Consider the following 27,213-nt stretch of genomic DNA (forward strand, 5'->3'; position numbering starts at 1 on the left):
GGATATTTGAGTTTGGGATTTGAGGGAACAGTTCAGAACAGAAGATAATGCATTTAGGAACTATCAGCTCTACTGTGTGGTTTGTTGTTTAATCCTGGTTTCTGCTCAGGATAGGTTGTTCGGGCTAACCAGCAGATCCTGAGCGATGGATGAATGATTACTCTGAAACCAGTTTCTGTGAAAGAGAGGGCTAAGGGACTGCCTGGCTAGAGGAACCAGACAGCCTTGTTCACCTGCCTCTTCAAGCTTTTATTGTAACAGCAGTTTGGGATAAAGTTTATCATTTAGATACAATCAGTAGGGGAAGTAATCTTGGGAGGACACATGTGTCTGCAGTGTCCTTTAAACCAAGTCTCCCGTGATCCCCCACAATAGGCCTTCAGTATATGAGTTCTAGAAAGCAGCAACAGCAACTGCTAGGTAAAGAAAGGAAATAATGAAAAGTATTGTTGCCAGTGGATGAAACTCCCCTGTTTTTTGGGGGAGTGAGGTTCTTGGGGTGCCACCCTGGGTCTGAAACAGCAGCATCTGAGGCTGCGAAAAGCAGAGAGGAGGAAGCAAATTGCCCACATAGGTATTAGAATGGGGGAGACAAAGAGGGATGCATGATAGAATTCCCAGGACAGAGAGACTAACTCCCATTTCTCACCTGACTCCCTAGAGCAGTGGTTCTCAACCTTGGCTACACATTAGAATCACCTGGGAATCTTTTTAAAATCCTGGTTTCTGGGCCTCATCCTCCATTTCTGAGGCCCAGAAATCAGGATTTTAAAAAGATTCCCAGGTGATTCTAATGTGCAGCCAAGGTTGAGAACCACTGCCCTGGAGTCTTGGTTAGCCTTCACCTTCTGGACTTTTTTGTGCTTGCTTTGGCAGGCAGGGTTCACGTTTTTCACGTTGTCCACAAAAGCATCCTCACTCCTGGCTGGCTGGCCATCTGTTGCCAATGGTTGAAACTCCCCTGTGGTTTGGGGGAGTGAGGTTTTGGGGCATATTTTCAGAAGCCCCCATGGGAGGACAGAATGTGAAAGAAGGCTTAATTTGTACCAAAGTCCCCTGGCCCTAGAGCCAGTCTCGAGAGAGTGGCATCTGGGAGTTCAGCAAAGTCAGAATTAGGCCCAGTGTCTAGAGCAGTGATGGCGAACCTTTTGAGCTCGGCATGTCAGCATTTTGAAAAACCCTAACTTAACTCTGGTACCGTGTCACATATAGAAATTTTTTGATATTTCCAACCATAGTAAAACAAAGATTTATATTCTTGATATTTATTTTATATATTTAAATGCCATTTAACAAAGAAAAATCAACCAAAAAAATGAGTTCGCGTGTCACCTCTGACACGCGTGTCATAGGTTCGCCATCACTGGTCTAGAGTTTCTGTTCCATATTGCAGCCAGGTGTGGTTCGGCATCCAAGTTAATGAAGGTCCATGAGTCCACATGTGGAGCCCACATGGCCAAGAGCCGTGTGGGGCACAGGGGAGTGTACCACTGCCACAGGAGTCCCAAGGGGGTCCGGAGCCGTGGAGCCAAGAGGGAAAGGAAGAAGAAGAGCTGGACTTCCTTTGTTTGGAAGTTTATATATTTAGATTTTGCATGCTTACAAAATCTGGCCAATTATTTGTTTCCAGGTATGATTGACAGGCAAGCATTTTTCCATGTCACTCAGACCTTACCACACATGTGACTAAACAACCCTTGTTTAGTCCCTTTCCCCCATCGATCAGCAGCGAACGGACTTGGAGAATGTTAAAGGTAGTTTGGGGGCAAAGCTGTAGTAATGGCATGCCTATACTCCCCTTCTGCTCGGTTCCTGTTAAATAATAAGCTGGGTTATTACAACGTTATCAGCATGATACCCATGGAATGGGCTGAAACATTTAATGTCTTTGAAATGTTTAGGCAGGATCAAGAGGATGCCTTCCAGCTGACAAAATCCTGAAGGACAATATCCTTGAGTTGAATCTGCTTATTGATCTCTAGGTAGGATGGAGATTGGCTGAAACTAGGAGATGAAAACCACTTTCCTCAGACGGCAGTAGGAATGGAGATGAAAGGTCAAAGGGAGACGATTGTTAGGTATTATAAGGCAAGGAACTAAGGTACATCCCTGTGCACTGACATGGGAATGAATTAAATACAGCAGGGACTTTAATGAAGGAAATATTGTTTAAGGACTGGAACAAATAGCCTTAAAGTGATAGTGTCAGCATAGGCAGTTAGTTATTCATATAAGGAAGAAAACAAAAGGAAATTAACTAATTTTAATAAACTTGGAAGCAGGGACAAATAACAGAACAGAGTTTCCATGTAGGTCCTGGGAAACAGACCCATTAACACACTCTAGTGGGGGCAGCCACTGGTCCAGGGATAGGAAACCTCTGTAGAAAGGTGGGGGGGGGGGGGAATTCCTCTGCTCTAGATGATAGAATGAAACTTTTGGACATGCTCAATGGAAACAGAAGGGCAGGGCCTAGTGTGGGAACAATCAGAAAGGTAATTAGATTGGATAGAAGGCATGAAACCCCAATAGAATTTTCTGGGAGGAGGGACCAATCCAAGCTTGTGAGAAGTTAGAAGTCTGGGTTGGATAATTCAAAGGTTCTTTGTCCTTTGTCTAAACCAAGAAAATATATGGAGAATTAACAGAAGCCTTGGGGCAGTGCTTCTAGAACCTGCCCACTCTCTAGGTCCCCAAGGGTAAGTTAATTCCTCTTAATTCACAATAAAATCTTACCATCACATTTAAATTTATCTTAGGGTCACAGAAGAAGGTTCATTGTATTATTCTGTACACTTTTATGTATGCTTAATGTTTTTCCTTAATAAAGGGTTTTCTATTTAAAGATTTATTCAAATATACCCATATTATGGAGGATTTATTTGCTTCTGTTTTTTTAACATAAGAAATATGCTGTATAATACACAAACACACACACACACTGATGCTTTCTTTTATTTATTTTAGTTTTGCAGGATAGATTTCCAAGACTAGAATTGCAGACCAAATACTATGTATACATTTTTTTTTATTTAAAATCTGTTGACACATTGCTTTCCAAAAGGATTATAACCTTTTATGCACCTATCAACAATGTATATAACTTTTTCTTCTCATGCTTACCAATATTTGTGACTAGTACTACTTTTTAAATTTTACCATTCTGCTGGATATAAAATGACATAGCTCATTGTTTTTTTAATTTTCATTTTCTCTACTATTAGAGATGTTTAGCATATTTTTAGTGTTTAGCAGTCATTTAGATGTGCTTCTTTATGAACTGCATTTTAATAATCTTATAATTTTTCTAATAGGATATTCGTTTGCCTATGATTTATTTCTATGAGTTTTTGTGTATAGACATTGCTTTTTATCTATCATATGTTTCAAATGTCTTATTATTTATAATTTGCCTATCAACTTTGTATATGGTATGCTTTTTTCAGGCACTATGTCTTAATGTTTAGATAGCTAAATATGTCTATCTTTCTTCAATATATTTTGAGTTCCTATCTTGATTAAAATTTTTCTCCCAAACCTTTAATATTTTCTTCCAAATCATTAAGTATATCCACTGGCAATGTATTAATCAAAGTTCTAAGAAATCTTCCTGTTTTATTAGACTTTTCAAGAATCAGCTCTTGGACTTATTCTAGTTATAATTTTTCCATTTTATTAATTTCAGCTTTAGCTTTATGCATGCCCTTCTATTTTCTTTTGATTTTGTTGCCTGAGACATACACTAATTTCCTTTCTTTCTATGTTTAACTACCAGGACATTTAAGACTTAATATGTTCCCTTGAGTATTTTTGCAGTATTCCTCAGTAATACTGTATAGTTTATAATTACACTTTTATTTTACCATTGAGTTTAGAATTATTCAAGAGTGTATTCCTTAATCTCCAAATCATTAGAGTTTTAAGTTCATTATTTATTTCTCATTTTATCATATTATGATTATACTAGTAGCCCATCACGCAAGGCCCGCAGCTTCCAGGAGCCGGAGGGAACCGCAGCGCGCTGCGGGGAGCCGTGCGGCTACACTTCCTCCAGAGGTGGAAGCGAGCTGCCAGCGCCCACAGGAGCCGGGAGGGACCTGAGCCGATTCCGCAGGAGGCCGGAGGGAGCCGAGCTGCTTCTGCAGGAGGCGGGCTCGCCGTCTCCTCTCCGGGCCTGCGCTAGGCTGCGGAGGCTGCAGGCCGGCCCCCCTGTCCCTGTCCATGTCCTTGTCCCGTCCGCTCCAGGGGGCCTGCCCGAGCCTGGGTGCGACGGCTCACCGGCCCCCCTGTCTCTGTCTCCATCTCTGGTCCGGACCTCACCTGCGCGTGCAACCTCCTCCTGTCTGGTCAAGACCCACTATGGCGTCCTGGCCTAATTTGCATGACAGATAGATAGAGATAGAGATAGAGATGATAGAGATAGAGAGATAGAGATAGAGATAGAGAGAGATAGAGATAGAGATAGAGATAGAGAGAGAGATAGAGAGAGAGATAGAGAGAGAGAGAGATAGAGATGATAGAGGTAGAGATAGAGATAGAGATAGAGATAGAGATAGAGATAGATATATAGATATATATAGTAAAAATATCTTTCTAAGAAATATGAGATAACTACAAAGAATATGATATTCTTTGTGGTAGACTGGTAGAAACAGCATGTAGTGCTTGTCCAAAGTCTTTTCTGTGTCCCAATGTCTCTAGCAAGTGTTGTTGTTTTTTTTGTTTGTTTTTTTTTTGGCAAACACTTGTTTTTTCATCTCTATATGAATTGCTTTTCTCCTCTTAGAAGTCCCAAGCCCCTAGTACTCCTTTTTCCTTAACTCTGGATGGCATATAAATCTCAGTTGTCTGATTGTCTTTGGCCCCTCATGATGTTATGGAGCCCCATGCAATCGAAGTTCATTTTTTTCTTATTAATCCATCTTGTGTTAATTTGACTGGCCAAGGAACCTAGAAGGGTAGAATAAAATGTTTTTCCTCCCTAACAATTGCAACCTATACTTTTGGGGGTCTATGTCTCTATCTTGATTAGCTTCCTAATGATGAGCTTAATGTCAATCTTTTATTTAGTAAGCAACTTTTTCCTTCCATTTACAGTTTGTAAAATGATCTCATTAATCATAGAATCCAGGGATCTTAATCATGACATGTCTGATCTGTCTTTTCCTCTCAATTTTGCATGGGATTTGCTAAATCCTGTCAATCTGATTCCAATCTATCTTCAGAATAGGGCATTTTCTTCTACTACTTGTGAAATTAAATAATTTTCTCTTATGTCCACTCATTTTTTCCTTCCTCTAGGACCAATGTTATTTGACTTTTAGGATTTTTGAATTTTTCTCTTTTATGATTTTCCTCATTATTTCCATTTGTGGGTGTTTTTTACTTCGTTTTAAAGCATTTTTTTTAATTTAATATTTAAGATCACTCATTCAAGTCTTAATAATGACCATTATATTTTCACAATAATCTATTAATTTTTTATTTCAAACACCGAATTTCTCAATATCAACAATGTTATTTTTCTCCTCATGTGCTTATTAGTACCCTTCAGCAGTCCTTAGTTAAGAGCCACCGTTGGTGGGAATCTTAATTTTCTCAGAGGTGTCTGGGTCCAGCCTTTAATCTACCTTAATGTGATAATACCACGGGTGAAGAGAAATGGAGCTGTCTCTATATCTGCAGGCTACTAAAGCTTTAATGTGCCTATGGTCACCTGGAAATCTTATTAAAATCCTGGTTCTAACTCCATAAATCTGCGTTGGGGCCTGTGATTCTACATTTTATTAAGCATCCAGCGATACCATTGTGTTTTGTTTATTTTTAGAGGGGTGGGGGGGGGGGCAAGGACAACATTATGCATAGCAAGGGACTAGTTTATACCAAATAGCAGTTTGTGGGTCCCAATAGATGCATCATGGAGACTTTTTCTGCTTGCATCCAAGCAGAAACTATCATTGATAGTGCAAAAACTATCATTTCCCAGGCCTTGGTGTTAGTAAGGATACGCACCACCTGTTGGGCTATTCTTGCTAGCTGGCGGAGACCAGTAGGTTTTCTCAGGAACACTCATCTTTCCTCCTGGGCAATTGTTGGTTTCTGTAGGGCAAACTCTCTCTCCACATAATTTTGATCAACACCTCATAGCTTTCCATCATTGATCTCCAGAGGCATTCTAAGACCAGAAGGACAAAGGGTCTTTCATTTCTCTCCATCTGTTCTTGGAAGAGCCAAAGCCTGTCTATACCCTCCAGGCCCCAGTCAGTTGGTCCAACAGCTGCTTGGCGCAGGAAAGGTAGTTTGCTATTGATTTGGATTTGGGGGACATGTTCCAGTTCCCATCTTCAAATACAAAGAAAGCCTCTGTCTACTATATATATTTTTTTTAGCCAGGGGTGGTTTTCATATAATAAAATATGTATACATATTTTTAAGTTTAATACCTGTGAGTTTGATCTAAGTTTCGGCAAAGAGCCCAGATTTTAAGCAGAAAAAAAGAAGGGAAAAATCAGATGACATTGCATCACTGAGTTGTAAGGGGAAAGAGTCAGCATTCTGTTAGAGGAAACTCCCTTTGACATTTCACTGAAAGTAAGATGATTTTTTAAAACTTGGGTTCCTGAAGAACTAAAAAAGAAAAAATATAAATAATTGAAAATAGGGCAGCATCACCATCTTCCCTACTCCTCGTTCTACTATGGGAGGATCCTGACATTGTTTGGCATATACCAGTACTAGCAGGTAAATGAAAATAAACTTTGAACATTGGGTGTTTCCCTTTCTGATCCTTTAGGGAGTGAGGCATCATCTTTGTACCTTTCCTGTGCTCCATCATAGAGGAAGCCAAGCATATGTGCTGTGAAAATGCTAGCAGTCTTATTTCATCTCTGTTTATTCCTAGAGTTGTCCAGATACAACTTGTAAGACAGTTTCTCTTATTTTCCAAAAATTGAAACTATATTTTTTAAATATTTATAATAAGCGGTTAAGCCAACAGTGATAGACATTCCATTGGAACCACTTTTACCCTGTTTTAATGAGGTTGGTCTGCATGGAGTAGAAGGGAACAGAGCAGCTGCAGGCAGAATTTAAGGGGCTGCTATGAAGCAGGAAAATTCTCCCTTAGGGAAGAGCTGTGCCTTTAACAGTGTGACCTAATGGAAGAGCTCCAGACAATAAAATGCAGCATTCCCAAGGCTTGAGGCTTTCATTCTTCTGTAACAGCTGTGGTGAGAAAAACTCCCAGAGAGACTGTAAAAGAGCAGTGGTGTTGTCATTATCATTCCTGTGTAAAGAAAAACTCTTTTATGCTTAAGGGTCTTTTTCCATTTTATTTCCTCCCCCTTTTGTAATAGTTCTTTCCATTTTATAAGATATCTCTGAAAACTTTTAACTATGTTTTTAGGACTCCATTTCTAACCAATACTCTAGCTCTGATACAGTAAATACTCGTTTTCTGCTATTCAATGCAGTTCTACTTAAATTATTTTCTTATAAAAGTTCAAAAGTTTATCTACTTACAGCCTTGATGCCATCTCTGTGATGCTGGGGGGCATGTGTGAACCAATAGCAATGCAGAAAGATTTCATGAATCTATAGATTAAACTCTGCAACGATGAGCACTTATTTCACCTACTGCATTGGGGACATAATCATAAGACTATAGATCTATAAGAAGCCTCTAGACACTATCAGACTCATACATTTCTCTCCAAATATCTCAATGCTGTTAAAGATAAATGGTTGTTTGTTTTTCATATAATATATATGTTATTCCTCACCTGAGGATATTTTTTCATTGATTTTTAGAGAGTGGAAGGGAGGAGGAGAGACAGAGAAACACCGATGTGAGAGATATACATCGATTGGTTGCCTCACACACTGGCCAACCTAGGCCTGGGATTGAGCCTGCAACTGAGGCATATGCCTTTGACCAGAATCAAACCCGGGATCCTTTAGTCTGTGAGCTGATGCTCTATTCACTGAGCCAAACTGGCTAGGGCTGTTTGTTTGCTTTATAAACATATTCCAGGGCAGAAATCCCATAATTATCCAGGGTTTTAAAATCATCCAATTATAGGAAGAAGTTTTATTTATCCCTCAAAAACCCCACTTATTTTAATTTCAAAAACTGTAGGATTTTTATTTACTAGAGGAACCAAGAACATAAAATGAGGAAACTGAGTCCTGAAGAGTGGATTGGAACTCTGTCTTATGTTAACCCAGTGTTCTTTCCAGTTATTCTGCCTCAAAGTGAACAAAGATAAAATGCATGTGATAGTATTGTTAAATGCCTTCCTCCATTACTATTTAGTGTAATTTTGTCTTTTACTTTTTACGTTGTTAGTCTGTCACCTGAAAGGGCGAGGGCTATGCCCTCCATCTTACCCTAGCAGCCATGTGCTCGGCAAGGCTTCTTCCCGGAAGCCCAAGCCTCTGCTAGCCACGCCCAGGATTTCTTTATACTAACCAATGACAATCAAGGGAGGTGCGCACCATAGATATGACCATATCCTATGTAACAAGACCCGACTTGCACCTGGCCAATCGGCAGGGCCCACAGTCACCTCTCCTCCTCTTACTCCACCTCCCTATAAAACTCCTCTTCCCACCGGGCTAGTCTCTCTCTGCCACTTGGCTTGCAGTTGCATCGGTGAGTGTGGTTGGGGAGCCGAACTAGTTCGAATAAAACTCTCTGCTTTTGCATCGGACTCGACTGGCTCCCTGTTGGTCTATTGGGGATCTTGAAATCTGGGCATAATATCACCTTGTAGGTACAATAAAAGAAAGGATGATAAAGGAGTCTATAAATGCAATACAAATTTATTTACAGGTATGCTGCAATTGATTAACAAGTTTTCATGAGTTAAAATAAAATTGTTGAATCCATGCTATTTTACTAACAAGCAAAATGAAGACATTGAACTAGATGATTTCTAAAATTTCTTCATATGGACTATATTTGAATCAATTCAATTTTGCTTTATGAACGTTCCCTAACACTTTCAACACTAAATGTAACCCACCAAATCCAACATGAAAATATCCAGGGCTTCCTTTGTAAAAGGAAACTGACATGAACTTTATAATTTAGCGGTGTGATATTCATAGAAAAGGTATTTCTGAGCCAAGCCTGTGTTTCATTAATGTTATGAGTGTTTTGATTTTACACTTTATATTTTCCAGTTCTTTCCTGAGATTCTAAAAACTTGTTGAGAAATCAAGGTTAATCAATCCATCAGAGATCAGTATGACATTCATTTGCAAATTAGAATTTCTTTTTGCACTTCAAAGTTTCTCTACCACCCTCAGGAATACACAATAATTTCAGTGACACTCTTTATAAACAGAACACAGAAATGAATGGGACTTGGGGAATGGATTAGAATTGGTCTTTGCAAAATAGGAGGGCCTCAAATTGCACATTCTTATGATAATCTGCACTGAATGAATACTATTGTGGGTCTTCTGCAAAGTGCTATAGGAATTCTTCCTTGTAATGTAACTGAGAAAGGAAGGGTATCTCATCCCAAAGGTTTAAGGACAAAGACTAGAACAAATAATGTCAAAATCATCACAACCTCCTTTAATTTCCCCCACTCTACTCAAGGCTTCAACTTGACTTTACCTCATTAATCCCCTCATAATCAACAGATGGCCCAATTTATAACGTTGCTATAATGGAGTCTCTTGATTATAATTTACTCAACTTCCTTTTCCCACCTGAAAATCTCTCTGATCACTCATTCTATGCTCTGCATTATATAGAGATAGCTACCAGGACTTAACAGTCAGACAGATCTGCCTGGGTCCAATACTACCTGGCTAAACAATCTCCGGCAAATTATTTAATCTCTCTGATCATCAGTATCCTTAAAATGGGAATAACAATACTTCCACCACAGGATGTTGTAAGGATTCAGGATAAAGAATAGCTCTCTATATAAGTGTGCTTAGTAGATTGGGGTTCTAGTTGGCACACCATAAGTGCTCAAGAATTAGTTATTATTTTTATCTCTGAGGTAAAAGTGTATTTCCTTCTCAGGAAGGCTCATTTATCCCATCTTTCCAGGTTCACCAAATGCTCTCCACAACTGCTCAGCTTTTTAATCATTAAAAAAAGGTTCGTCCTGGGCTTACAAACCTGTTCATGTACAACTCTATGATATTCAGTAAATGTATACTGACATACAACCACCACCACAAGAAAAATAAAGTTCAATTACCCTCCCCCCCAAAAAAAAAAATTCCTCTGAGCTTTCTCCTTAACCTCAGTCTCTGTCAATCATTGATCTGTTTTCTAGTCTTATAGTTTTGCCTTTACAAAAAAGTCATATACATGGAATATGTAGCCTTTTAAGTCTAACTTCTTTCATTTTGTTTAATGCATTTGAACTTTCTCCACTTTGTTGCAAGTATCAGTCATTTGTTTCTTTAAGTAGCATTCCAGTGAATGTGGTGTTTTCCAGTTGCGTGAGTTCTCCATCCTCTCACTGAGGGGCATTTGAGTTATTTACAGTTTGGGGCAATTATGAATAAACTAAGGCTGAGTTTTAAATTACTTTTGTTGTTCAAATTATTGTTCATTTTTACATTTGGCTCTTCAAAGTTGAGGAGCAGTTTCCTCTTCCATCCCTACAAATTCACAGATTTGTAGATTCTATACTAGTGTTTTTTTTGTTTATGCTTGCAATGTAGCATTTTCTATTGGAGCTAACCTTCTTGTAATATTTTGCCAGATTCAGTCTGTGTTAGCCCAAGCCTGTAACTATCACTCTGCTTTCCAATATTTTCCCCTTAGGACAAAAAGTTCATTAGATACATAATTAGTCATCCACATCATTTTGAGCAAAAGTTTTGTGATACGTTTTGCTACTGCAGAGTAGGGAGAAATATTCCAACATCAAATAACAATTTTCTTCCCACCTGCTACCCAGCCTTTATGCCAATGCAAGAACTTTTGGGTTTTCTATTACAATGCCTCCAAAATTCTAGAGATCAGTTTTTACACGAATCATTGTAGAGTGTAAGAGCAAACCCACCCAACTCTAGTGACTAAACACAATAAAACGTACTTGTCCCTAGCGCTTTCTGTCGCATGCAGTCAGGGAGAGCGCATTCTGCTCATTGTGTCGTTCAGAAAGCCAGTCTGACAAAGTCCTGTCTCAATAAAGACTTCAGTTATTACTGTACCAACAGGAAAGAATTGGCCAAAGTAAGTCACAGAGCCACACCTAACTTCAGAGATGGTGAGGAAATACAATCCAACCATGTGCCCCAAAATAGAGAGTGAAGGACAGTACAGCTGGAACAATGTCTAAGATTCCCCCCAAGTGTTTAGGTAATTTTTCTAACACCATTTATTGATTACATTATTTGCCCAGCAATTTTAAATGCCACCTTTATCATCTATTTAATTCTCATATGTAATATGTCTGTTATTGAACTCTATTTTATTAGGACTTTATTTCTTCCTATAACTGTACCTCAAGTACCATAGCTATCTAAACATCTTTAATAGAGGTAGGGCAGGCCCTTCTTCAGTATGCTGCTATTTCAAACACTTTATGGACTCTCTTGTTTTCACTTATTTATTATTTACAAGACATATTGTATCAACAAGTAATAAGGGAATAAAAACAATCTGGTGATAAAAAATATACATATAAATAAAGCATGAATGTTCCTCTTCAATCTCTTTTTCACTCGCATTCTGTTAAGATGCATCTTTGATCTATATTGTGCCAGTTATATTTTATACATGTATGTGAATATTTTTATAGCTTTAGAGTACGCTGTTTTGGAGGGTTAACTGTTTAACATAATTTGGATCACATTATCTATGTTGTTTTACTACTTTTTAAAATTTATTTTGGTTGTGGATGGAAAATATGATTTCAAAATTTTGAAATTTGTAAATATAGTGTATGTTTTATGGCTCAGCATGTGATTTATCTTAGTGAATGTTCCATGTTTTCTTGAAATGAGTGAGTATTTTGCAGTTATTGGATATAGTGTTCTGTAAATGCCACTTAGGTGAAGTTGATTGATAGTGTTTTTTAAATCTTCTATGATGATCTGTACTGATATTTTGTCTACTCATTATACACTGAGAGAAATATTAAAAATCTCTAACTTTCAGAATTTATCCATTGCCCTCATTAATTCTATCCATTTTTGCTTTGTGTATTTTAAAATATTACTGAGTATATTCACACTAGGATTGTTATGTCTTGATTACTATTTTGTGATTATAAAATGACCCTTTTATGTCTAATTATACTTGTTGTCTTGAAATCAATGTTGTCTGACATTGAAGAGCATACCAGTTTCCATATGCTTAGTGTTTGCATAGTGTATTTTTCCATTCTTTCATATCATATGTGTCTTTACTATTATATTTATAGAGGTTCTCTTGTAGGCAAGCAAATAGTTGGTGTTTGTTTCTTTATGTAGTCTGATAAACTCTGAATTCAATTATTCATGTAATTGAGAACAAATCTCCATGATGTTATTTGCTTTGTATTTGCTCTTCGCTTCTTTCTTCTTCCTTTTCTGGCTTTGGGGTTAGTAAAATGTTTAATATTTTATGTTATCTTTCTATTGGCTATTTAGCTAATACTGCTTTGTGAAGTATTTTGCTATTTTTTTTGTTTATTTATTTTTGGTTTTGGCGTGTTTCCTCTAGGGATGTACAGTATACATCCCTAATTAATCAGTCTTCTTGAATTAATATTATGTTACTACATATTATGTAAGAAATAGTGATAAATTCAGTTGGTACTGGTCCTATTTTTTGCAATAATGTGTCATATATTTATTTCTACATATACTATAAACCTCATAGTAGTTTGTTTTCCTTTTCTCAGGGATCACAATTTAAACTATGTGTGTGTGTGTGTGTGTGTGTGTATGTATATATATATATATATATATATATATATATATATATATATATATATAATTTATTTCAGAGAGGAAGGGAGAGAGGGATAGAAACATCAATGATGAGAGAGAATCACTGATCGGCTGCCTCCTGCATGCTCCACACTGGGCATGGAGCCCAGGCATATGCACTGACCTGGAATCAAATCATGACCTCCAGGCTAATAGGTTAGCGCTCAACCACTGAGCCCGCTGGCTGGGTGGTATTGATACATATTTAATAAATATTGCTAAATTGCTTTTGTAAGTGTTTGAATAGTTTGCATCCACATTACCAGAATGTCTATTTCATTATACCTTTGACAATGATCTTATCTCTGCTAATTTCATAGGCAAAATAATTTCCCATTTTTTCAATTTACAGATATTTTATTCATTATAAAGTTGGACATTCTTTTACAAGCTTATTAATCAGTTAATCTTCTTATATTGAAAATTATTAATGTCTTTCAATCACTTACTTTTGGTTCTCACCAATACTACTCTCATTTACTAACATCCTGATCACTGCCCCTCATTTATTAGAGGCTTTTTAAAGTCACTCGGACTTTCTTAAGTTCTGCAATTATTCTGGTTATCTATTAATATCCATCTAATATCTTTGCCTCTCATTTTATTGACTTTTTCACTTTCAATGACTTCCATCTTTATTTCGTATTTGCCACACACTCCTACCTCACTCATCGCTGCAAATATTTCTTAAACTTAAAAACTTACAATTTCCCTCTGACCTTAACCTCTCTCATCTTACCAGCTCTCCTATTTCATTGTCACCATAATATTTTGTCATCATCTAATTGCCAAGTACCTAAGAATCATCAATATTCTCTGTCAAAATCCATCTGAAAAACACTCCTTATCTTTAGATCCACATCAACTCCATGAAATATTTTCACAATCATTTTTCAGACTATCTCTCTGACCCTTCATCTTTTATTATGTATAGGCTTTAAAAAACTCAACCTGCCCTCCTCTCTGACTAAACTTTGCTTGGTGAGCATTGCTGATGTTGATTAGCACCATTAACATTCAAGAACTTTTGCCTCAACCTAACCGGTTTGGCTCAGTGGATAGAGCGTCAGCCTGCAGAGTGAAGGGTACCAGGCTCGATTCCAGTCAAGGGCATGTATTTTGGTTATGGACACATCCCCAGTAAGGAGTGTGCAGGAGACAGCTGACCAGTGTTTCTCTCTAATTGATGTTTCTAATTCTCTATCCCTCTCCCTTCCTCTCTGTAAAAAAATCAATAAAATATATTTTTTTAAAAAGAACTTCTGCCTCAACTGGTCCTTCAGTGTTGTCAGGATTCCTATCTATTCTAGCTGCTTCCACTTTCAACCATTGTCAACAGTTACTACCATAAACTTTCTTCAACTAGCAAGATACCTCTTCCAATGTCGCTTTCAGAACATAAACTCAGTCATTGCTTCACAGAAATTAGTAGCCAATTTTTCCTCAACTTCTTGCCACTCGGTTGTTATTTTACACTCCCCCGTCCTTCTTTTTCCCCTGACACAACTCAAAAGGGGTTCTTTCTCCTAATTAAAGTTAATGGGCTTCATTCTTGATTTTTTGCTTTCTCTGCTTCATAAATCACTCCAAGTTTCTCCTGTGTCTTCAGCATCTCCAGTTATCAAGGTGATCTGTTTTTGTAAGCATGTAACTTAGGTTTTTCTCATAGTTGGAGAGATAGAGGAAAGAAAGAAGGAAGGAACAAAAGAAGCAAAGGAATGGAGTCAGTCAGAGAGGGCAGGAGGGAGAAAGAGAAACTTCACCCAGTACTCCACTATGCTTGACAAATAAAAGTTTATGATAAACATTTGTGGAATAAATGTTGAAAAGCATTAAGTTTCAGAGTGATAAACCTTGATTTATGAGCTTCATGGTGTCAAGGAAGAAAACTATATTATCCTTCTGGAACTGTAGCTATAAATCCAAACAATGTCTTAAAAGACATACCTAAGCCACTCCACCTATTTTGTGACAACAAAGATCACATACAAACAAAAAATAAAGTATTATACACATGTGTGTTTCCTAATCATATGATATAATGGAAACAACGTGTAGCTCTTTCAGGAGAGCTAGAAACATTTCCAAGGGACAGAGAGCGCCCTTAACTGAATTCAACAAAATTCATACGTATCAATTAATTATACATTCTAATTATGTTATAAACATATTACTTATGTGTATTTGTATTTTATTTTGTTCAGATTTCACTGGTTTAAGTTAGAAAGGAAATTTTATACTTTACAAACCCTAAAAATATTTCATGTGTAGCAACTTTAAGGGTAGCAATTTGCTTTAAAAATACTGGCATTAGTGCATGTTAGTATAGCATTTCTTCCACAAATCTATTAATCTTTTCTGATTACTTGGTTTTATCAATTATTTATGTTTTAAAAAATTTATCTTAAATTAAATGTTCCAACTGAATACATTTTAGGTTAATTTTAACATTAAGAGTAGGAGCTATAAACTGATTGTACGTAATGATTCTTATTAGAATAAGATTACAAACTACCTTTAAGAATAGATTCCTTAAAAGTTTTCAAATATACACTAAGACCTGAAATTTATTATTTCACGCACCAGATGTCACTGTTTCTCCATGCTAGTAAAATGGACCAACAAATTTTGGCAGTTAAAAAAAGAACAATTGACTCTATATTTCTATTCTTAAGTGCATATCCAGCATAAATATGTGTGTAAAACAAAACAAAAAAAAAAAGACCACAAATATTTATAGTGGCACTATTCATAATATTCAAAACTAGAAATTTTCCAAATGCCAATCAATAGTAGAATGGTATGCATCTAGCAATATATTAAAAAGATCATATACTATGACTAAGTGGGATTTATTCCAGGGATTCAAGGCTGGTACAATATTCACAAATCAATAAACGTGATACATCACATAAACAAATTGAAAGACAAAAATCACATGATCATGACAATAGATGTAGAAAAAGCATCCTTCAAAATCCAACACCCATTTTTTAGAAAAACTCTCAGCAAAGTGGGACTAAAAGGAGCATACCTCAACATGATAAAGGCCAAATGTGACAAACCTACATCCAACTTCATACTCAATGGGCAAAAAGTAAGACCATTTCCCCTAAGAAAAGGAACAAGACAGGGATGCCCACTTTCACCACCCCTATTCAACATAGTACTGGAAGTTCTAGACACAGCGATCAGACAAAAAAAAAGAAAAAAGAAATAAAAGGCATCCAAATTGGGAAGGAGGACGTAAAACTCATTATTCACAGATGACATGATATTGTACATAGAAAACCTTAAAGACTCCACCAAAAAACTACTAGATTTAATAAATGAATTTGGCAATGTTGCAGGATACAAAATCAACATCTAAAAATCAAAGGCTTTTTTATACACCAATAATGAATTCTCAGAAAGAGAAGCTAAACAAACAATCCCATTTACCATTGCAATAACAAATTAATATACTTAAGAATAAACTTAACCAAAGAGGCAAAAGAACTGTACTCAGAAAACTACAGGACATTGAAAAAAGAGATAGGAGATATAAACAAGTGGAAGAATATAACGTGTTCATGCATTGGTAGAATCAACATCATTAGAATGTCCACCATGCTACCCAAGGCAATCTACAGATTCAATGCAATCCCCATTAAAATACCAATGGCATATTTCCCAGAGCTAGAACAAATACTCCAAAAATTTATATAGAATCAAAAACACCCAAGTAGCTGCAGCAATTTTGAGAAAGAAAAACAAAGTTGGAGGAATCACAATACCAGATTTCAAGTTATACTACAAAGCCACCGTAATCAAAATAGCCTGGTACTAGCACAAGAACAGGCATATAGATCAATGGAACAGAACAGAGAACCCAGAAATTGACCCAAGCTATTATTCTCAAATAATATTTGACAAAGGAGGGAAGAGGATACAATGGAGTCAAGAGAGTCTCTTCAATAATTGGTGTTGGGAAAATAGGACAGGTACATCCAAAAAAAAATGAAACTAGACTACCAAATTACACCATACACAAGAATAAACTCAAAATGGATAAAGGACTTAAATGTAAGTTGTGAAACCATGAAAATCCTAGAAGAAACCATAGGCAGAAAAATATCAGACAACTCTCATAGCAATATGTTTACAGATACATCTCCTAGGGCAAAGGAAATCAAGGAGAAAATAAACAAAAGGGACTACATCAAAATAAAAAGCTTCCGCAACACCAAAAGCAACCATCAACAAAGTGAAAAGTGAGCCCACTGTATGGGAGAACATATTTGACAATGATACATCTGATAAAGGGTTAATATCCAAAATATATAAGGAACTCATACAACTTAACAGAAAGAAGACAAACAATCCAATTAAAAAATGGGCAAAAAAAAACCCTATATAGACACTTCTCCAAAGAGAACATACAAATGGCCAAGAGACATATGAAAAAATGCTCAAAGTCACTAATCATCCGAGAGATGCAAATCAAAATGACAATGAGGTACCATCTCACACCTGTCAGAATGACTACCATCAACAAATCAACAAATGAAAAGTGTTGGCGAGGATGTGGAGAAAAGGGAACCCTAGTACACTGTTGATGGGAATGTAGACTTGTGCAACCATTATGGAAAATAGTATGGAGTTTCCTCAAAAAATTAAATATGTAACTGCCATTTGACTCAGTGATCCCACTTCTAGTAATATATCCTAAGAAACCTGAAGCACCAATCATAAAGAATATATGCACCCCTAGGTTCATAACAGCACACATTATAAAAGCTAAGATTTGGAAACAGCTCAAGTGTCCATCAGTAGATGAGTGGATAAAAAGCTGTGGTACATTTATACCATGGAATGCTATGCAGCAGTAAAAAATAAGAATATCTTACCCTTTGAGACAACGTGGAGGGGCCTGGAGAATATCATGCTACCAGTCAGAGAAAGACAAGTATCACATGATAGCACTCATATGTGGAATCTAAGTAACAAAATAAACTGATGAATGGAGTGTATCCAGAGACATGGAAGTATGGAACACTGTGGAATCTCAGAGGGAAGGCAGGGGAGGGTGGGTGGGTGGGATGCAATCAACCAAAGACCTTGTATGCATATATGCCTAACTCATGGACACAGACAATAGGGTGCTTGAGGCCTGGGACTGGGAGGCAGGGGCAGGCTGGAAAGGGTCAATGGAGAATAAAAGGGGGTCAATGGGGAATGAAAGTATGTAATACTTTCAGCAATAAAGAATGATTAAAAAAGAGTAGAATGGTAAATAAATACATTGGGGGTATATATACATAATGGAAAATTACGCAGTGATGAGAATGAAATAACTACAACCACACAACAAATCTCAAAACATGTTGAGTGGAAGAAGTCAGAAAAGAAAAAGTATATATTGTAGCATTCCATATCTTTTATAAAGTTAAAAAAAAACATGCAAAAGTAATCTCTGGCTTAGTATCTGGATGAGTGGTTACCATTGGGAGGAGATAGTGACTAGAAAAGGGCACGGTGGGCTGTTAGGGAGTGTGATAACAGCCTCTTGCCTCTTGACCTTCCCATTCATTCTGTTGTGTGTACAAGAAATGCACCTTCCATTGATCAACTTCATTCTCCATTATGTCAACCATTTTCTCTCTACTGACCCTCTCCCCTTGGCATATCAACCTGTCTAAGTTTCTTCTCTCTACAAATACAAAATACTCCTCTTTGCTTCTCAGTTCCCTCTACCTAGTACACTATTGTCCAGGTAGAAAAATACTTTTTCTATACCTTCTTATGCTGAGTATTTTGAGGCCTGCAAATGAAACTGACAAATGACAGATTAGCAAGAGACTATATTATATATAAATATAAATTTCTTTTCTTTCATAGCCAGGCATCCTCGGTCCCATATCATCACTTCCCAAGCACAACTCCTATGGCAACACATAACTCCATGAAGTTTGTTTTCTCTAAGGTCACAAGAAGCCTTGATATTGCAATTAGCTTTAGCATCATTCCCTGAAGCATTTCACACTATTGATATTTATTTTAGCAGTAGAACTAAACTGTCTGGAATTCATAAGTCATTGGGGTACTGGAAAATGGTATGTGTGTGTGTGGGGGGGGGGAGTTTAATCCTATGTAATCATTTAAGCCACAGCATTAGGTTACATTTTCTTTTGGTAAAAATAAATTCCATTCCTTTGATTTCTCCCTTATATTAATTACATTATATATAGATTGATTTTTATTATTTTATAGGTAGGTTATATCTACTATGAATCTAACTTTTGCGTGATAAAGACAGCATTAAAAGTATTTGTTAAAAAGGGGAGCCATTGGATATGATAGTCTGAGAACCATTGGTATAATTTGTAGACCAGCCACTCTGTTTAGTGAGGGTCAAGAGATGCTCCCTGCCTGGCCAGGACCAAAATCCAGTTTCACAAATAATCCATAATGATAGACAGAAGCAAAACTTACTCATAAAATAGTCTCACTTTAAAGCTGATCAGTCTCTTCAGTGTCCCAAATACTTCAGTTTTCTGGTGCCTAAGGTATGGTCCTAAGAGATATTTGCAAAATCCCCAGTAATTTTGATCTCTTGCCCCATTCTTGTCTACCATCATCTCTCATGTCCTGCTATAGGTAGAGGCTAAACTCAGTTTCACTCAGGCATTTAAACTGTCCACTATTAAGAAAAGGAGGAGAGTGGCCTTCACCTCTCCCTGCGATGGCCTGTGCTCCTTTTCTGATATTTGTGTATTCCAAAAAGGGGGAAACATCCAGCAAAAATGTCACTTTGCCTGCTGTGTTCAAGGCTCACATTCGACCAGATATTGGGAACTTCGTTCACACCAACTTGAGCAAAAACAATAGACAGCCCTATGCTGTCAGTGAATTGGCAGGGCATCAAACCAGTACCGCGTCCTGGAGTACTGGCAGAGCTGTGGCTCGAATTCCCAGAGTCCGAGGAGGTGGAACTCACCGTTCTGGCAGGGTGCTTTTGGAAATACGTGTGTGGGGGCCACATGTTTGCATCGACCAAAACCTGGCGCCATTGGCACCGCAGAGTGAACACAACACAGAAACAATATGCCATCTGCTCTGTCCTAGCTGCTCAGGCCTTCCCAGCGCTGGTCCTGTCTAAAGGCTACCGCATTGAGAAAGTTCCTGAACTTCCTTTGGTGGCTGAAGATACAGTTAAAGGCTACAAGAAAACTGAGGAGGCCGTTTTGCTTCTTAAGAAACTTAAGGCCTGGAATGATACAAAGAAAGGTCTATGCCTCTCAGCGAGTGAGGGCTGGCAAGGGCAAAATGAGAAACGCTGTACCCAGCGCAGGGGACCTTGCATCATCAATAATGAGGACAACGGTATGTATCATCAAAGCCTTCGGAAACATCCCTCGAATTACTCTGCTTAATGTCAGCAAACTGACCATTTTGAAACTTGCACCTGGAGGGCCTGTGGGCCGTTTCTGCATTTGGACTGAAAGTGCTTTCCGCAAGTTAGATGAGCTGCATGGCGCTTGGCGTAGAGCTATCTCCTCAAGAGTAACTACAGCCTTCCCATGCACGAGATGCTCAATACAGACCTTAGTAGAATCGTGAAAAGCCCAGAAACCCAAAGAGCCCTCCGAGCTCCACGCAAGAAGATTCACCGCGGAGTCCTGAAGAAGAATCCACGGAAAACCCTGAGGATCATGTTGCAGCTACTGAACCCATATGCAAAGACCATGCGCCGGAACACCATTCTTCACCCGGCCAAGAGCCACAAGCTTCGGGTGGATAAAGCAGCAGCGGCACTAGAAGCCAAATCAGATGAGAAGGGGGTTCCAGGCAAAAAGCCTGTGGTCGGGAAGAAAGGAAAGAAGGCTGTCGGCATCAAGAAGCAGAAGAAGCCTTTGGTGGGGAAAGAGGCTGCAGCTACCAAGAAGCCAGCAGCTGAGAAGAAGCCGGCAGAAAAGAAACCCACCACAGAAGAAAAGAAGCCAGTGGCATAAACTTAAATTTGTTTATTCCATGAAAGTCAAATCACTTTGGACAGCTGATTCAATTTTGAATAAAAATATGATCAAAGACAAAAAAAAAAGAAAAGAAAGGAAGAAAGGAGGATCGTTTCTGGTGGCTTGTTAAACAAATTATTTTCTTGGTGGTGAAGGATGTGTGACAGTAATACATCAAGCACAGATCTAAAAACTTTGGTATATTCCCTCATTTTATCCCTGCTATGGAGGAAATACATATTACCATATCCATTTTACAGGTGAGGAAATTTAGGCACAGAAAAGTTCATTTGAATTTGGCAAAATAATTCAATTGCAAATATGAATTGCCAATGTCTTACTTATGTCTAGGAAAATTCAACCTAAGTATGAGACTCAACGTTACATAGACATCTAACACAAACTGTATATTGGTGTAGGAGGAGTCTTCCTAAATTGTGGCTCAATATCAGATGTTGCTGAGACTATATTCCCATGAAATGGGGGTATAAGACATAGCTGACCCTATCAAGCTCAATTTCTGTTTGTTGATTTTTTTTTTCTTTGCAGAATTTTTGTTTAACAGTCTGGATGAAAGCATGCCTCATAGTATGTGTATCTATTTATAAAAGCAAAGAATCTGAACAGAGGCACTTCAGTAGCTCTATGAATGCCTTCAGAAAGAATCTTTTTTTCTTTTTCAGCTTCAGATAGGGATCCAAAACAGAGGTTAGCAGAAAACTACAGTCTTAACCATACAGAGTGACTACTCAGGTAAGTACTTTCATCATTAAGATCCTTGAAAAGTTATTTCATTTTTCAGACAATTATTTTTTTCTCAGTATTATAACTTTTTTTAAAAGTTATATACTTAAATAACTTTTGTACATTAGATGATATTTTAACATTATGGGTTCTGCAAAGGCACACTAACCTACTTGTCACAAGATTGTCTAGGGAGAGAATATCATATGAACAAATTTGAATTGTACAATATGTTTGGATATACTAACAATAAGTGAAATAATATCTTCTTTGATATTTTTTGGTCAATTGTGAACTTGGACTACTGACAAATATTTTGTACCACGCACATTTTGGCTCTATTTTGCCCTGAATACCTCTGTCCTAAAACTGATTATCTGAGCTATAACTTAACTGAAGTTTTATGTAAAGTATCTATGAGCTTTAGAAGGACTGAAAAAAGAAAGGTTTTAAAATGGTATAAAAAGGAGAAAAGCATCACAAAAAAAATGCTATGAAAAGGAAAGTATACCTGCCGAAGAATGAGTCTCTTATACCCATTCTCTTCACTCTACTATTCACCATCTTTTATTAAATCTCTCTCCTTCTATTGGCAGGTGCAATAAATGGTAGTTACATTACATTTTGGTACAAATTGTGTTTACCTTCATTCTTTTTTGTTATTACTTATATTACCTTGTTTTTGTTGTTTAATTGAGAAATGTTTTTCTATCTGTGAACATTTTTTGGCTACCTTGAATTGAAATGGAACACATCATAAAATTTCTCATTTAAACCAACAGTAAAATTGTTTAATTTAAGATCCTTTATATTACAGTTTTCAGAAAAAATTGAAGTTGCTTCAGTACATAAGAAGAATAGATGTATTTTGACTTCTAAACCCAAACTCAGATTTGCTTCTCCTCAACCCAACCAGGGCTATATCTACAGAGCTCTCTACTAACACTCAGGCCTTAGTACAAAATGAATCTTGGAGAAGTCCTACTGATTTGACCTGGAGAGCAATTGTGATTCAGTCCATTATTCCCACATAGAGAACAAGTGAAAAGAAGCTTCCCTGTAAATATGACACCAGTTGAACATTTTCTCTCTTGTTATCTAACAGTTACAGTTAAGAATTCCTGGCAGTATCTTATAAATTGCATCATACCTATCATGATTTTGATAAATTAAGGAATGGATAAGTAGAGGAATTTGGGTACAAATTAATATTGACACTGATAAATCTCCTTGTGATTGTTAATGAAAGTGAAGAATATAAAGTATTCTAAAAGCTATAAAAAATGAGAATACAAAAGCTTGACAAATTTCTCCTCTGTGATTGAATGTTTTTCTTTCATCCCTCCATACTACCTGCCTTCTCATACCTATTTTGAAATAAAAACATCAAGGGAAAACTAATCAATAATATACCAATATCAATGTATATAAGTGGGCCTAAGTCAGCAGGCGGAAATCCCCCAAGAGGTCCTGGGCTGCAAGAGGTCACAGGCCTGGCTAAGGGATCCCTCCTAATGCATGAATGTCGTGCACCAGGCCTCTGATACTATATAACACTGATTGCCTGCTTCTCTGTTCTTAGAATATCTATTTAAAAGGTGCTGGTTGGCCCTAACTGGTTTGACTCAGTGGGTAGAGCATCAGCTGGTGACTGAAGGGTCCCAGGTTCTATTCTGGTCAAGGGCACATGCCCAGGTTGTGGGCTCAATCCCCAGTAGGGGACATGCAGGCAGCAGCTGGTCAATGAGTCTCTTTCATGATTGCTGTTTCTATCTCTCTCTACCTCTCCCTTTCTCTCTGAAATTAATAAAAATAAATAAATAAAAGATGCTGGTTGTTGAATGTGTACCAATTGAATACCATTGAAAAAGGAAATTTTAGACCAGAACAAAAGGGGGGGGGGTATGAAAAGAAGTGAGAGTTTGGACCTTAAACAATAAGACCAATTAGTGGCAACCTGCCATTACAAGATTATTTCTAAACTAGAGGCCTGGTGCATGAAAATTCATGCACTGGAGGGTGGTCCCTCAGCCTGTCCTGCCCCCCTCACAGTCCGGGAGCCCTCAGGGGCAGAAGGCAACCCGGCGATCAGGGGAAGGTGACACCTTCATCACACCTCTGCTGCTGCCACTGCTGGCAGTGCAAGCCTCGGCCAGTCCTGGTTACTGAGCCTTGAGTCAGCCCTGGGTGGCTGGGGGGTTGAGGGGACTGGGGGACTCCGGAGGCAGGTGCATGGCAAGACCAGGACGGACCTGGTCTTGCCACACGCCTGCCACGCCAGTGGGGCTGAGGGGACTGGGCACTGCCATCTTGTGGCTGTGAGGGTCAATTAGCATATTCCCTCTTTATTAGATAGGATAGGGAGTGTGTTGACCAACAGAGGCAATCCTAGGATCTACAGATAGTGGAAAGCTAATAAGCAGAAATAGACCTTGCAAGTACTGAATCCAGAGTAACTTTGGGAAAGCAGACTTCTAGTTACTCAGAAAAGTGCCCTGCTCAGCTGTAAGGAAGATAGGGAAGACAAACCTGACCTCACACATGGGCAAAGTAAAGGAATTATGTCTCCAGTGCCTAATTTTTGGGTCTGCTCATAGATACTGAAATGAATATTAACTTTATTAGATTAGACCAGCCATGGGCAAACTACGGCCCGCGGGCCAGATACAGCTCGTTTGAAATGAATAAAACTAAAAAAAAAAAAAAAAAAAAAAAAAGACCATACCCTTTTATGTAATGATGTTTACTTTGAATTTATATTAGTTCACACAAACATTCCATCCATGCTTTTGTTCCGGCCCTCTGGTCCAGTTTAAGAACCCATTGAGCCAGGGGCCAACCTTGTGGCCCCCCCTGCCAGCCTGCTCCTGATCGTACTCTCCCACCCCGATCAAGAGTGGGGCCTGTCAGCCAAATGCCTCCTCCTTTCCCCCAGGCCAGCTGTGCTCCCAATCAGCCGCCCCTGATCACACCCCCTCAACTCAACAGGGGGCAGGGCTGGGTGGCCAACAACCAATGGCCTCTCCTCCAGGCCACTGACCCCTGATCGGTACCCCTTACCCACCCCATTTGGGGGCTGGGCCGGCCTACCACTCACAGACCCTCCCCATTGCCAGCCCCACTCCCAATCCGCCCCCCAAACCCAACATCCCATGGCCCCTTCCCCCAGCTGGTCCAGCTCTGATCGGGCCCCTGATCCGGGCCGGCCAGCCAGCCAACCTCCTACTATCTCCTCCTCCTGACAGGCCCAGCCCCAATCCACCCTGATTGTGGCCGAGCTGGCTGGACCCCACCCATGTACAAATTCGTGCACTGGAACTCTGGTATAATTGTAATGGTAACTGCTTTATTAGCAGGTACTATTCTGTTTTATTTTTTCATATCACTGAACATTATTTTATTAATTTGCTTATTAAAATATAATTTCCATGAGAGGAGGGAATTTTGCTGTCTTATTTACCTCTGTATCTTCAGTGCCTGGAAGAGGAACTGACAAAGAACAGAGGTTCATTAAACAAATATTTCTTAGGTAACTGACTGATGGAATTGATTAACTCATTAGTGGTGGACAGGTACTCCATAGACTCTTCCTAAGCCTTGGGAAAAAGAGGATAAACAGAGGTGTTCAGAATAAGTGTAAAATAGAAATGTTTCATGCTTATAAAAAAAGAGGAGAAGCAGCCTCAACCTTGCCGTGTCACTGAGATGAAGATGGGTGCTAACAGTTTCACTGCCTTGAGAAAAATCATTACCTGGCCCAGCCACAATACAGTGGGTTTGACTGATTTACCAGTCTCAGGAAAGAATAAGTGTGTCCTGAGTCAGAAAAACATAGGGCTCAGTGCAATACTTATTGATAGCCTCAACCACTTTAAGAGAAAAAAGCTGGATTAGGAAAAAAGGAAGGAGCCAGGGTGTGAATGACTAGAGATGTGATCCTATTTGTACTATTTCATAGGAGACTAGAGGCCTGATGCATGAAATTCAAGCAGATGGAGGGGGAGGTCCCTCAGCCCAGCCTGCGCCCTCTTGCAATTTGGGACCTCTCACTCCTAACTGCCCACCTGCTTCCACCTTACTGCCTGCCTACTTACTCCTTACTGCTTGGCTCGCCACTCCTTACTGCCTGCCTGCTCACTCCTCACCACTTGGCTCTCCGCTCCTTAGCGCTGCCACAGATGCAGGAGAGGCTCCCACCACCACCGTTGCGCTCACCAGCCATAAGCCTGGCTCGTGGCTGAGTGACGCTCCTGTTGTGGGAGTGCACTGACCACCAGGGCGCAGCTCCTGCATTGAGCATCTGCCCCCTGGTTGTCAGTGAACGTCAAAGCAACCAGTTTTCTGGTCATTCTGGTCATTCCACCGTAATAGTCACTGGGCTTTTATATACATAGATGCTCATATTAAAGCCATAACAAGCACCAAACTGGTACCCTGTTAGGAAATGGAAGTGATTTGGGAAATATTAGAATTCTTGAAATTATTGGTTGAGGGCTTTCACTAGAGACAATATGCACTTCTATTGTTTTCTTTTTAGTATGTTATCAGTATTTATTGATTTTTTAATCCCCACATGCTGAAGGACTGTAGGGTATACCTATTAATTTAGTTATTCCTTGATGAGATGTGATCTAGGTTACTGATACAAATCTCATAAATAACTTTAAAAATAATTTTTATTTAATGCAGAGAATTTTATTCATTTTCTTCTTCTTCCCATGTCTTTTAAGTAGATGTGTAAAATAGCACCTCAGACATGGAAAGTCAGAAACCTCAGGCATTTGTGTTAAATTTCCGACACATTGACTCTCTTTCAAAAAAGGCATAATCTTCCTCTTCTCTTCCTTACAAAATTAAGTGCACATGTTAAAAGGAAAGTTTTGTTTTGTTTATAACTTTGGAGAAACTATGAAGTAGCTTTTACCTTCGAAAACCAGAGAGGAGTTTTAGCCAACAATCTGAGATTAATACCTAGCTCAGGGCCTAACCAGTTTGGCTCAGTGGATAGAGCGTCGGCCTGCAGACTGAAGGGTCTCAGGTTCGATTTCGATCAAGGGCATGTGCCTTGGTTGTGGGCACATCCCAGTTGGGGGTGTGCAGGAGGCAGCTGATTGATGTTTGTCTCACATTGATGTTTCTAACTCTCTATCCCTTCCTCTCTGTAAAAAATCAATAAAATATATTAAAAAAAAATACCTAGCTCAGGGCTTAGTTACTACCTGGAGTCAATGTTCTAGTACCATTAGGCCACAAAGGCATTTCCTGCCCTGCTCCAAGAACACAATACCTGCAGAGTCCATGCCACCTGTTCTAGAATTCACATTTTTAATATAACTTTAACCAAAGGTGAATGCTTAAAGATCAATTAATTTAATTCATGCTTCTCATCTTTCATACTTAAGTGGTTTCTTCTGGCATAGTAGTCTGTTTTCTCATTTGAAGATCTACTCCGCCCGCACCAGCCTACCCCCCATAATCCTTCGCACTTACTCCATTGTTAATTATTCTTATCTGC

General features: G+C 38.5%; 1 protein-coding gene and 1 pseudogene across 1 annotated transcript; both read left to right on the top strand.

Annotated features, from left to right (window-relative positions):
• NLGN1 (neuroligin 1) overlaps positions 1-27,213 on the top strand; it is a gene marked incomplete at its 3' end in the record, with an annotated part of 2,013,512 nt that overhangs the window by 800,344 nt on the left and 1,185,955 nt on the right.
• LOC308515991 (large ribosomal subunit protein uL4-like) lies at positions 19,673-21,022 on the top strand (annotated as a pseudogene). The gene has a single exon. The product of its transcript is annotated as a large ribosomal subunit protein uL4-like (transcript).

Source organism: Myotis nattereri, assembly GCF_964212035.1.
Source record: "Myotis nattereri genome assembly, chromosome: 3".
In the NCBI taxonomy this organism is placed as follows: Eukaryota; Metazoa; Chordata; class Mammalia; order Chiroptera; family Vespertilionidae; genus Myotis; species Myotis nattereri.